The sequence below is a fragment of the Triticum aestivum genome, chromosome 1D (genome assembly GCF_018294505.1).
Source record: "Triticum aestivum cultivar Chinese Spring chromosome 1D, IWGSC CS RefSeq v2.1, whole genome shotgun sequence".
NCBI lineage: Eukaryota > Viridiplantae > Streptophyta > Magnoliopsida > Poales > Poaceae > Triticum > Triticum aestivum.
Window position 1 is genome coordinate 17,968,922 of NC_057796.1, and position 13,513 is coordinate 17,982,434.

Sequence of the window (13,513 nt, forward strand, 5' to 3'; positions counted from 1 at the left end):
CGATAAGAGAGGGGAGAAGATGGCGCCGCGCCTTCGGCTCGCTCCAGTGCTAGTAGTCGTCGCTAGGGGGTCTACGAACCTAGATGTATTTTTTATTTCTGGTGTTCTTTGTACTATCTTGATAGTTGATGAATAGATGAGAAGTTATTGTCGCAAAAAAAGGCAGAGGTGCATCGAACAAGGCAACATGCCAGAATGAAAAGGCTTTGTTTGTGCCTGGCGTGTATGCTCTGCACATCACTTTCCGAGTTTTTGTATGTATGCCAGAAATCATAATGCATTGACAACATGCCAATAGCAGTGCATGGGCTACATGCAAATGGCAGAAGAGGCGATGCCACACCGATTAAGACCCCTGTGATCGTGAAGGCTTGTTTTGTTCGGTTCCTAGATTAGATTCAAGGAAGTGATTCAAATATTTTAAGTGGTTCTGTTTGGTTTATGCATGCATCCCGCGCGAGAGATATTGGGGCATGAGGATGTTCCAGTTTCTTTGGAGATGAAAGAATATTATTTTCGTTGGAGCAGTACATATCACAAAGTTGCGGTGAAAGGTCTCGAAAGAACAATTAGTGACAAATTGCTTTAAATAGCTTTGTATTTTCCATCTATTAGTAGTCTTTTTTTAAACGTCTATTAGTAGTCTTTGTTTTCTATTGGATTGTGTAACTTGTAGGGCTTTCTTCAGAAATTTTCTTAATACAAACTGATATGCAATTCGGTGAGCGTTAGAGAAAAACAGTTACATTCACGGCGTAAGCGATTATTTATTAATATATTGTACATTTTCATCTATTAGGATAAATATTTATTAGTAGCATTTTCTCTCTCCAGAATACAAACATAGTCTTACTTAGTAAGAAATCATCTAACAAACAAGAAATCATATCTATATTGGAATTTAGCAACCAGAAAAATAAGAATAAATCAATCCCCCTTGGTACACATTTTCAATGGAACACAATGATTCTTGTATTGCGTAAAATACTTTTCAAACGCAAGAAAACCATATATAATTCTCATCAAACCGCTAATAGAATCCCGGGTGCCAATGCACCAATGTAAAAGACAAAAGAAAACACGAGCGGGAAATGGTCCAGTTTATTATGTTCTAGCACTACTGTTCTAATTAATCTCTAAACTCACCAACAATAATTTATGAAATATGTGCCTTAGCCTGATGAAGTCGTGGGCTTCTTCGAATCGTTTTTGAAACAAGAGACTTCTTCGTTTTTTCCTCTTTTGTAATAAAGTCAATGCACTTGTTCTTCAACTCGAGGCAATTGTACATGTCAGCACAGGCTTGAATATCTTTAACTGTATCCATTGACACATTATTCCATAACTTTTGGACACACATAAGCTTTAGCCGGTCTAGTGCGTACCGATCTGCGGCGGCAAGTAAGTCAAACAATACCTCATTAGAATTGGAGGGGTTATCCTCTGTAGTAATAGGAAACTCATCTGTGTATATGAACCGAAGCAAATATTTGAAAGTTGCGGGTGTGATATCATCCAGTGTGATGGATGACATTGTAGCTTCGGCCATGGACCCAAAGAGCTCTGCCTTGAAGACGGGTGAGCGGGCTGCAAGAATCGCTCGGTTCACGGGGAATGTCTCGCCGTCGACGGTAAACGACACGTCCGTCCCATATGCCTGATCCAGTAAGCAGCCGAGATGGTTCCTGATGTCAGATGGGGGCACGGTGACAGGGGTAGCATCACGCGTGATCATGATGGTGCATACGAACGTGACGTGCCCTTCAATAACATAGTCTTCCTCGAGGACTGTTATTTCCACAAACCGATGCCACCCCCAGTCGTCCATGATTGTGAACTCGTGAAGCTATGCCCTTATTGGTATTTCTGATGGCTGGTCATCTCTATCATTTATGAAGGCGACGAAGTTGGCGCGAACGCTTCTGGAATCGCTCATGTGCTTAAGGAAGATGGAGACATAATTTCCCTTGTCATCTTGGGAGTACAGTACGGGTCCCCGCGGGTAACTGTCGATCCTCCATAGGTGTTGGCCGACGGAGACGACCTCAGACGAGACGACCTCGTCGATGGCAAGGTGCTTGACTTGCTCGTAGTTGACCTTGAAGTGGAGGGAAGCAGAATCTACCGGAGTGGTCGTCGTCGATGCCGGCAGCACTTGGATTCTTGTGCTTCCTTTATGCACTGCACGATCGTATCAATCAAACAGTTGTCAAACCCGGAAATCGAAAGAAGAGCTTAGACACTAGACGATCCAAACGAGAGGGTACTCACTTGTGGCCGGAGTTGGCGGCGGCGATCGGTGGTGAGGCTGCTCTACCGGCGGTACTAGCCGCCGCGGTCCTTGCCGGAGCCGTCGTACACCAGATGTGCAGGCTGGCTCCTGGGTCCCTAGGGTTCGATCTACTACCGTAGGGTACACGTAGCGGCTGCATTGAAACCGCGTGACGTGTCACTGGACGGGAGGGCGATGTTGGCCGATATCAACTCTTGGGCTCCGCCGCTTCAACAACACTGACCTCACCGCTACCTGGCTCTACCGCTCTGTCACCACCGGGGAGATGGCCGCGCGGTTCCACAACCACCTTCACACGAGCTCGCCAATATCGGTGAGGAGTCCTTCGCTAATGTCGGCCGGGGCAAGGCCGCCGCCAGGGTGCCACGAGCCCCGTCGGCATTGGGCATGGCGGCCCTCCGCAACACGCAGGAGAAAGCGGAGCGACTCATCCATGAGTGTTAAGCAGCGCCGGGACAAGGCTGCCTCGGTGGGCCAGCGTCCTTCCGCTGCTGGAGTGACAGCGACGGCGGTGCGGCCGGGCAGCGCGGCCACGTGTACGAGGCCGTGCCGTCCGCTACAAGATTTAGCCTTTTCCCTTGTTCTAAGTTAAACGGCCCAAATATCAGCCGTTCTATGTAAATTATATCTGAATACGAATGAAATTCATCTAGTTTGGTGAAATTCATCCGGTTAATTTAAATACGGTTTGAATTGTATGAGGGTAGCTGTTGGTGGCCGGATCCCGTATATGTGTCCACGGACTGATCCGCCCCAGTCCGTAGATGGATGCAATGTCCGATTTAAAGGTCAGCCTTGGAGATGACCTAAGCTCCAACCGTGCGTGTCGCGTGCAACGCCTACAGAAGGCCCATACTTTCTTTTGAGGATTACAGCTGGCCCAACCTCATACCAAAATAAATTGTACAGAAAATGGGGGCCCTCATATTTAGCGCTTAAGGTGCATAATACTTCCCTATTGGTAAGAAACAAGCACCTTCCTTGTCTATTTTTCTCTCGCCCGCTCCCCGTTAAAAACAGAACTCCACCTGAGCTAGTTCAGAAAAAATTGGCTACAGTTTATTATAGGTTTGAAAATGCACGTGAATTCAAAATATATTCGCAAATTTATAAATTTTCGTGGATTTCAGAAAATTTAAGAATTAAAAATATTCATAAATTTCCAAAATTGTTGCCAAGATTATATAAATATTCATAAATTTGAAAAAGTGCTCATATATTTTAAAATATTCATGAATTCATAAAAAAATTCAGGAATTAAAATCAATTTTTGCTGGAAAAACCATCCAGAATTTAAATATACATGGTGATGATTTTTTTCAAAAAAGTTCATGAATTATAAAAAAAAAGAGAACGGAAAATAATAGAAAAACCATCTAGAACTATTGATTTCCTTGCCTTTGACATAGGAACTCTCTTTGTAGGGCCTTCTTATGGAGACCTGGCTTAGAGGCAGCAGCAGCGGCATACTCCTTCTTGAGCACTTTCTTCTTTGAGGTCACTTCATCTTCAACAACAAAATCCTCATCCTCACTTTCTGAGGTTCTCTTCTTCCTTTGTCTTGTGGCAGCTTGGGGCAGATTGCTATGAGTGCTTCTACTGCCATCATCATAGCTACCCCAGGGCTTGTGCCCTCATTGAGATTGACCTCTTCCTCTGACCTATTTTGGCTGTCACTTTCTTCAGACATCTTGCAAACAGACCCTGTGAATAGATAGGTATGGGAAGAGTGGATGAGCATCACAGAAAGAAGCTAGTTTTGCAAAAAAAAATTGAGGGAAAAACCTTAGTTTTAGTTTTCTGCATAAAGCATTTTAGAGCTACCGATATGAAAATCTCGGTGACACCGAAGCACTTGACAGAGTCTAAACACGCAACATCGGTCAGACCGAGTTGCAGTTCGGTGACTCCAAGATGCTAGGGTTTCACTGAGGTTTTGCTTTCGGTCTCACCGATCAGTACACTTCAGTGGCACCGAGTTGTACTTAGTGCAATGGCCAGGGCCAATCGGTGGGACCGGAAACTTCATTTCGGTCGGTCCGAGATGAGCTCGGCTGAAACCTAACTCTAGGATTTTTCATTGAATCTAATCTAAAGAAGTTTTTCACTCGATAGGATGATTTCATACGTGGTGAGAAACTAGGCAAACACTTTGTGCATTGAATCGGAAAGGGGAATGGCACAAAGAGGTCGAACCATACCCTAACTTGGTGACGATTCGCGACGGCGGCAACGGCGGTGGAGAATCCCATTGACGGTGGCGGAGACCTGTGGCGGCGGCGCACATGCGGAGATGGCGACAATCCAGAGACCAAGGGGCGGCAGCAATGGGGCGCGAGCTTGAGTGGTTTGAAGAATTTTTCAACCGAACGGGTCCGCAGAATATATACCCGTACTCTGTCGATGGCACCGAATGGAATGGTTCGGTGGCGCCGAGATGCAAAATTGTGTGAAGTTATTGCAACTCGGTGGGACCGAGTCATTCTAATCAGTATCACTGAGATGAAAACCTAGATCAATCTGATGATTTCGGTGGGACCGAATAGGAGTGAGTTGGTCTGACCAAAACTCAAGAAGGTTTTGGAGAGCAGCCCCTGACAGATCAGTGACTCCGAGTGCTCCTCACCCGGAGGGTCGTAAAAAGACTTGTTCAATTTTTGTGATGTAGCATAAATAGAGTTTGAGACAAGAAAAACATAGATAACTGGAGAAGGTTCTTAGGCATTCTTGTCCATCCATTTGGCAATAAAACCAAGACAATCAAAAACAACAATTGGATGTCCTCGAATGAAGAAATTATCCAACCAAGATAGCAAATGAAATATGTGAGAAAGCATGCACAAACAATTCTAGCATCTATCAAGCAATTGGCGATGACTAGGTCATCTATATATGAGCATATTGACTGAGGAGTGAAATGAGAACATTTGATCGTAGGTCATACTCATCGTTTAAGTACAAGTGGGGTTACCTTTTGCATAAAGCATTGATGTGTTCACACCATTAGAGTTGCTTTAGCTCAATTTTTAGAGCAAAGCTCCCCCTAGATGTGATATCCCGCTAAGAGGGATGAACTAACCTTGGGTTTTGTCGATGATGACTTCATGTAGATAGTGAAGATGTGAATGCTCAATGTTGATGTAGATTATTTGGAGCAATCCATTGGAGTGTTGCACTTTAACAACCTACATGGGTTAGTCCCACAAGGAACGTACAAGGATATCCATAGACATAGAGTGAATTACACGTGTGATGATGTCCATGAAAGCATTAGGTTACCTTCTCCCTTGTCTTACCAACAAGAGGGTTTGTGACTCCATGAACTAGTGCAAGATATGAAAGTTGATTGCACAAGTCCTCGCCAAAATGAATATGAGTGAAATATGTTGGCGAAGTCAATCTCAAGAACTCTCTAGTTCTTCTTATTTGGGATCCACATCAACTTGATGGGAATACATGGAGTTGTAGTCGTACTTGATGATGTAGATCTTGACGTAGTCTTGGGAACCCACTTGACCATGGCCTTAGGAGCTTCTTCAAATGGGTCAATCTCTTCTTGAAGCTTGTCCTTGCCTTTTAGCTTCTGGTCTTGTGGTGGAAGATCATCTTGAGCTTGTGTTCCCTTGAAAGAAGTGAGGTCATACTTTTCTTATTGAGGAACAAATTTCCTCTTGGGGTATTGATCTTCTTCCCACTCAACTCCATTGGCATTGAACTTTCGTTCAGAACCAACACCTTGATTCTTTTGGTGCCTTCCTTGCTTACAAACAATTTTCTCAAATTGCTTACTCCCGGCAAGGCTCTTCTAAACACATTTCTCTATAATTCCCTTCAATAAGCTATTTTCTTGCGCAAGTGTAACTTGGCTAAGAGAATTATTGGTGGAATTAAGAGAACTACTAGAAGCAACAATATTGGATTTAACATATTTATTGTTACTACTAGAGGAAGAATCTTTCTTGCTCTTGTTGCTAGATTTTACTTGTGGCATATAAGTAGACAAGAGGAGACGTTTGGCAATATAATAAGAACTCTTCTTTCAAAGATCATCATTGACAGCTTTTAGAAACTCATGCTCTTGCTCTAAATTTAGCTTCTCAAAGCGTAGCTTCTCATGAGTCCTTAGGAGCTCTCTATGATCCTCTAGAGTTGTTTCATGAGCTAACTTAAGAGTATTTAGTTCTTTGGTTAGACGCTCAATCTCCTTATTATCATTCTCATTCATTTCATCTTGATTGGCATGATTACTAGCAAGTCCATCATAGTTTTCATCACTAGTGTTGTCAACAAGTAAATCATCACCACCTAGCAAATCATCTTGATCACTATTGAAATCAACATACTGGGGGTGTGATACCTTAGGGCCTTTAGCCATGAAGCATCATCCAATTCCTTCATTTGGTGAGTCAAATATGTCATAGGATTTGGATGACACAAGTGCAAGACCAGCAACACCTTCGTCTTGAGTATAGTCGGAGTCGAAGTGATAGCTTCTCTCGGAGTAGTTGTCGGAGTCGGAACCGGATACCCATTCACCAATGTGAGCTTCATGTCTTCGTCTTGTGTAGCTCTTTGATGACTTGTCCTTCCTTTCCGAATCATTGCTTCTATGAGAGGGTCTTCGTTCATAATGATCATCTATACTCCTTCTCTCTCTTGGAGGTGATTCATCTCTTCTACTCCTCCTTTTGGTGAATCTTCTCTTTTCTTGTAGGGAGCCGTACACTCATTTGAGTAGTGTCCGGGTATTCCACAATTGTAGCAATTACGATCACGACTAGAATAATTTTTGTCATTGTAGGACCTTGACTTGGAGCTTCTCTCTTTGCTTCCATTCTTGTAGAACTTGTTGAAGTTCTTCACCATTTAGCTCAATTCTTCATTAGAGATTTGTTTCTCACTCGATGTTGTAGGAGCATCACTTGAAGCTTTGTAAGCACCAATTGACTTGTTGTGGAGCTCTTCCTTATCCTTGAGTGACATCTCATGAGCAACAATTCTACCAATGACTTTTGTGGGCTTGAGATCTTTGTAATTGGGCATCATTTGGATCAAGGTGCACACGGTACCATATTTTCCATCCAAGGCTCTTAGGATCTTCTTGATGATGAATTTGTTGGTCATCTCTTCACTTCCTAAGCCGGCAATCTCATTTGTAATGAGAGCAAGCCTAGAGTACATTTCGGCGAGTCCTTCACCATCCTTCATCTTGAACTTGTCAAGTTGACTTTGAAGCACATCCAATTTGGATTACTTGACGGACTCCGTTCCTTCATGCACATCAACCAAAGTATCCCAAATTTCCTTTGCATTCCCAATGTGGCTGATTTTGTTGAATTCTTTAGGGCACAATCCATTGAAGAGAATATCGCAAGCTTGAGCGTTGTATTGCAACATCTTCATTTCTTCCATTGTCGATTCACGATCCGGTTCTTTTCCATCCTCAAAGAAATCACCTTGCGAGCCAATACGCACAACAGCCCAAACATCGGGGTTCTGGCCAAGAATATGCATTTTCATCTTATGCTTCCAACTAGCAAAATTTGTACCATCAAACTAAGGACCTCTACGGTGATAATTTCCCTCGCTAGATGCCATACTCTCCTAGGTTGTGAAACCAAGGCTATGATCACCAAAGCTATGGAAATCAAGAAAAATGGAGACCCAAGCTCTGATACCACTTGTAGGATCAAAAGTATGTCTAGAGGGGGGTGATTAGACTACTTGACCAAATAAAAATCTATACTCTTCCCAATTTTAGTTGTGGGCAGATTTTAGCAATTAGCACAAATCAAGCAATCAATCTACACATGCAATTCTAAGAGTATAGCAGCGGAAAGTAAAACATTGCATATGAAGGTAAAGGGAAGGGTTTGGAGAAGGCAAACGCACTGGAGACACAGAGATTTTTGGCATGGTTCTGATAGATGGTGCTATCGTCCGTCCACGTTGATCGAGACTTCAACCGACGAAGGGTAACAGCTGTGTGAGTCCACGGAGGGCTCCACCCACGAACGGTCCACGAAGAAGCAACCTTGTCTATCCCACCATGGCCATCGCCCACGAAGGACTTGCCTCACTCGGGTAGATCTTCATGAAGTAAGCGATATCCTTGCCCTTACAAACTTCTTAGTTCAACTCCACATCTTGACAGAGGCTCCCAAGCGACATCTAACCAATCTAGGAGACACCACTCTCCAAAAGGTAATAGACGGTGTGTTGATGATGAACTCCTTGCTCTTATGCTTAAAATGATAGTCTCCCCAACACTCAAGTCTCTCTCACAGATTTGGATATGGTGGAAAGAAGATTTGAGTGGAAAGCAACTTGGAGAAGGCTAGAGACCAAGATTCTTGTGGTAGGATTGGAATGTCTTGATTTCAAAACATGAGTAGGTGGTTCTCTCTTAGAAAATATATGGTGGAAGTGTAGGCATGTTCTGATGGATATCTCACAAATGGAGAAGGGGGTGGAGGGGTATATATAGCCTTCACACAAAATCCAACCTTTATACACATTTGACCCATCCCGGTGAGACCAAATGATTAAACTCGGTGGCACCGATTAGTTCAAAAATGTGAACATTAGGAATCTCGGTGGGACCGACTAGAAGAACTCGGTGAGACCGATGTGCTGGGTCTTAGGGCAAACATCATCTCGGCGGCACCGATTGCATCAACTCGGTGAGACCGAAGTGAAGCAATAAGGCAACAGAGGATCTTCCAAGCCAACTCGGTGAGACCGATCGCATAACTCGGTGAGACAGAAATAAATGCAACAAGTCAGAGAGTGTTGGAAGGGCCATCTTGGTGAGACCGAGACCCGTATCAGCGAGACCGAACTGTTAGGGTTTCTGGCTGTGGCTATGTCATATGAACTCGGTGGCATCGGATAGAAAGAATCGGTGGAACCGAGTTGGAGTTTAGGGTTTTGACATATTTGGACGGAGAAAGTGGCTGAGGGTTTTGGAGTAATATCACTAAGCATTTGAGCAAGCAAGCCATTAAGCAACACCTCAACCTCTTTTAATAGTAGTGGCTTTCCTATGGACTCAATGTGATCTTGGATCACTAAAATAAAGATGGAGAGTCTTGAGCTTTTGCCAATATATGTCCTTAGCATTTTGAGGGGCCAACATATCTAGTCCATGTCATGACATTCATTGAACTTCCTGAAATATTTATCTTGAACGGATATTAGTTCAATGAGCTATATGTTCTTATAAATTACCAAAACCACCCGGGGATTAGTTGCACTTTCATATATGAACGCATAGGGTTCATATATATGAACAAAATTAGTAAAAATTCTAAACATATTGCACTTGCTAATTCATCCAACACATTCAGAGATACCTAGCTAATTTGTTCAATTCATCCATTCATTCAAATATACATTAAAAAGGAATTGAATTGAGAAGAGAGGGATGTGCTCAGGGTAGGCGGGGCGGGGCCGAGAAGGGGATGGAGAGGGCCGGCACGGGGGAGGGTGGCCGCGCATGGGGGAGGGCCGGTGCGGGGGCGGGCGGCCGAAGCAGCGCAGTGTGGGGCGGGCCGACGAGCCTGGGGGAGGGCCGGCGTGGGGTAGGGCGGCCGTGCTTGGGGGAGGGCCGGCGTGGAGGAGGGCGGCCGAAGCAGTGCAGTGCGGGGCGGACCGACGAGCGTGGGGGAGAGAGTGTAGAGGGAGAGTGACAATTCGGCCGTGCGAAGCGGAAGATGATAAGATGGATTTAACAGTAGCGCGGGTGTGGGCCACTACTACTGCTAAGCCTATTTGTAGTGTGGTATTAGGGAACACGCTGTTGCTAAGTGGGGCTCGGGAGCTGGGCCTGAGCTAGCCACAATAGCAACGCGGGTGACGACTCCCGCGCTACTGCTAACGGGCTTAGCAGTAGCGGGGGCCAGTGACACACGCTGCTACTATGGCCAACACTTGTGGGCTCTGTGGAGCCCACTTAGTACTAGCGCGGGTCAGGTGGGCCGGCGCTACTACTAAAGGCCACCTGCAGCGCTGGTTTTAAGCCTCCGCTACTGCTAATTAGCAGTAGCGCTTCGCACTAGCCCTGCGTTGCTGTTACTTATCTACCTATAGTGTTTTCCAGTTTCTTTGGAGACGAAAGGATATTATTTTCATTGGAGCAGTACATATCACGGAGTTGCGGTAAAAAGTTTTGGAAGAACAATTAGTCACTAATTGCTTTAAATAGCTTTGTATTTTCCATCTATTAGTAGTCTTTGTTTTCTATTGGATTGTGGAACTTTATTTTAGGGTTTTCTTTAGAAATTTTCTTAATACAAACTGATCTCCAATTCGGTGAGCTTTAGAGAAAAGAACTTCCATTGATGGCTTAAGAGATTATATACAAAATATGTTGTACATTTTCATCTATTAGGATAAATGTTTATGAGTAGCATTTTCTCTCTCCAGAATGCAACATAGTCTTACTTAGTAAGAAATCTTCTAACAAACTAGAAATCATACCTAGTATAGAAATTTAGCAACCATAAAAAACAATAAATTAATCCCCCTCGGTACACATTTCAAAGGATCACAATGATTCTTGTATTACGTAAAATACTTCGCCAACGCAAGAAAACCATAGTTCTCGTCAAACCGCAAATAGAATCTGGGTGCCACTACACCAATGTAAAAGACAAAAGAAAACACAAATGTGAAATAATATATCATATAATGTTCCAGCACTATTGTTCTAATTAAAGTCTAAACTCACCAACAACAATCTAGGAAATCTGTGCCTTAGCCTAATGAAGTCGTGGGCTTCTTTGAATCGTTTTTGAAACAAGAGACTTCTTCACTTTTTTCTCTTTTGCAATAAAGTCAATGCACTTGTCCTTCAACTCGAGGCAATTGTACATCTCAGCACAAGCTTGAATATCTGTAACGGTATCCATTGACACATTATCCCATAACTTTTGGACACAGATAAGCTTTAGCCGGTCTAGTGCATACCGATCTGCAGCGGCAAGTAAATCAAATAATACCTCATTGGAGGGGTTATCCTCTGTAGTAATTGGAAACTCTTCTGTGTATATGAACCGAAGCATACGTTTGTATATTGAAGGTGTGATATCGTGCCGTGTGATGGATGCCATTGTAGCTTCGACCATGGACCCGAAAAGCTCTGCCTTGAAGACGGTGAGCGGGCTGCAAGAATAGCTCGGTTCACGGGGAATGACTCGCCGTGGACGGTAAACGACACGTCCGTCCCATATGCCTGATCCAATAAGCAGCCGAGATGGTTCTTGATGTCGGATGGCAACACGGTGACAGGGGTAGTATCACACGTGACCATGATGGTGCATACGAACGAGACTTGCCCGTCAATAACATAGGTTTCCTCTAGGTCCTTTCTTGCCAAAAACCGATTCCATCCCCAGTCATCGAGGTAGTCAGGGGCGCCCATGATTGTGAACTCATGAAAGTAAGTTTTCACTCGTATTTCTGATGGATTTTCATCTCTATCCTTTATGAAGGTGATGAAGGTGGCGCGTACGCTTTCGGAATCGGTCATGTGCCTAAGGTAGATGGAAACATAATTTCTCATGTCATCCTTGGAGTACCTTATACGTCTCCATAGTATCTACTTTTTCAAACACCTTTGCCCTTGTTTTGGACTCTAACTTGCATGATTTGAATGGAACTAACCCGGACTGACGTTGTTTTCAGCAGAATTGCCATGGTGTTATTTTTGTGCAGAAATAAAAGTTCTCGGAATGACCTGAAAATCAACGGAGATTATTTTTGGAATTAATAAAAAATACTGGCGAAAGAATCAAGGCCTGGGGGCCCACACCCTGTCCACGAGGGTGGGGGCACGCCTACCCCCTGGGCGCGCCCCTGCCTCGTGGCCCTCTGTTGCTCCACCGACCTCAACTCCAACTCTATATATTCACGTTCGTGGAGAAAAAAATCAAGGAGAAGGATTCATCGCGTTTTACGATACGGAGCCGCCGCCAAGCCATAATCTCTCTCGGGAGTGCTGATCTGGAGTCCGTTGGGGGCTCCGAAGAGGAAAATCCGTCGCCATCGTCATCATCAACCATCCTCCATCACCAATTTCATGATGCTCACCGCCGTGCGTGAGTAATTCCATCGTAGGCTTGCTGGACGGTGATGGGTTGGATGAGATTTACCATGTAATCGAGTTAGTTTTGATAGGGTTTGATCCCTAGTATCCACTATGTTCTGAGATTGATGTTGCTATGACTTTGCTATGCTTAATGCTTGTCACTAGGGCCTGAGTGCCATGATTTCAGATCTGAACCTATTATGTTTCCATGAATATATGTGAGTTCTTGATCCTATCTTGCAAGTCTATAGTCACCTATTATGTGTTACGATCCATTAACCCCGAAGTGACAATAATCGGGACCATTACCGGTGATGACCGTAGTTTGAGGAGTTCATGTATTCACTAAGTGTTAATGCTTTGGTCCGGTACTCTATTAAAAGGAGGCCTTAATATACCTTAGTTTCCAATAGGACCCCGCTGCCACAGGAGGGTAGGACAAAAGATGTCATGCAAGTTCTTTTCCGTAAGCACGTATGACTATATTCGGAATACATGCCTACATTACATTGATGAATTGGAGCTAGTTCTGTGTCACCGTATGTTATAACTATTGCATGAGGAATCGCATCCGGCATAATACTCCATCACCGATCCAATGCCTACGAGCTTTTCACATATTGTTCTTCGCTTAGTTACTTCTCCGTTGCCACTGTTACAATCACTACAAAATTGCTACTGTTACTTTTGCCACCGTTACCGTTACTTCCATACTACTTTGCTACTAAATACTTTGCTGCAGATATTAAGTTATCCAGGTGTGGTTGAATTGACAACTCAACTGCTAATACTTGAGAATATTCTTTGGCTCCCCTTGTGTCAAATCAATAAATTTGGGTTGAATACTCTACCCTCGAAAACTGTTGCGATCCCCTATACTTGTGGGTTATCAAGACTATATTCTGGCGCCGTTGCCGGGGAGCATAGCTCTATTCTTTGAGTCACTTGGGATTTATATCTGCTGATCACTATTTGGAACTTGAAAGACGAGAAAACCAAAATTTATCTCTCAACTACGAGGGGAGGTAAGGAACTGCCATCTAGCTCTGCACTTGATTCACCTTCTGTTTTGAGTAAGCTTGCGACATCTAAACCTGCTTCTGCTATTAATTCTGATATGTCACATGTTA

The 13,513-nt window shown here is 43.8% G+C and overlaps 2 pseudogenes; both read right to left on the reverse strand.

The window, feature by feature from the left end:
- Positions 1–1,156: 1,156 nt before the first annotated feature.
- On the reverse strand, positions 1,157–2,682 carry LOC123157135 (BTB/POZ and MATH domain-containing protein 1-like; annotated as a pseudogene).
- Positions 2,683–11,034: 8,352 nt separating this feature from the next.
- On the reverse strand, positions 11,035–11,717 carry LOC123163257 (BTB/POZ and MATH domain-containing protein 1-like; annotated as a pseudogene).
- Positions 11,718–13,513: the final 1,796 nt, after the last annotated feature.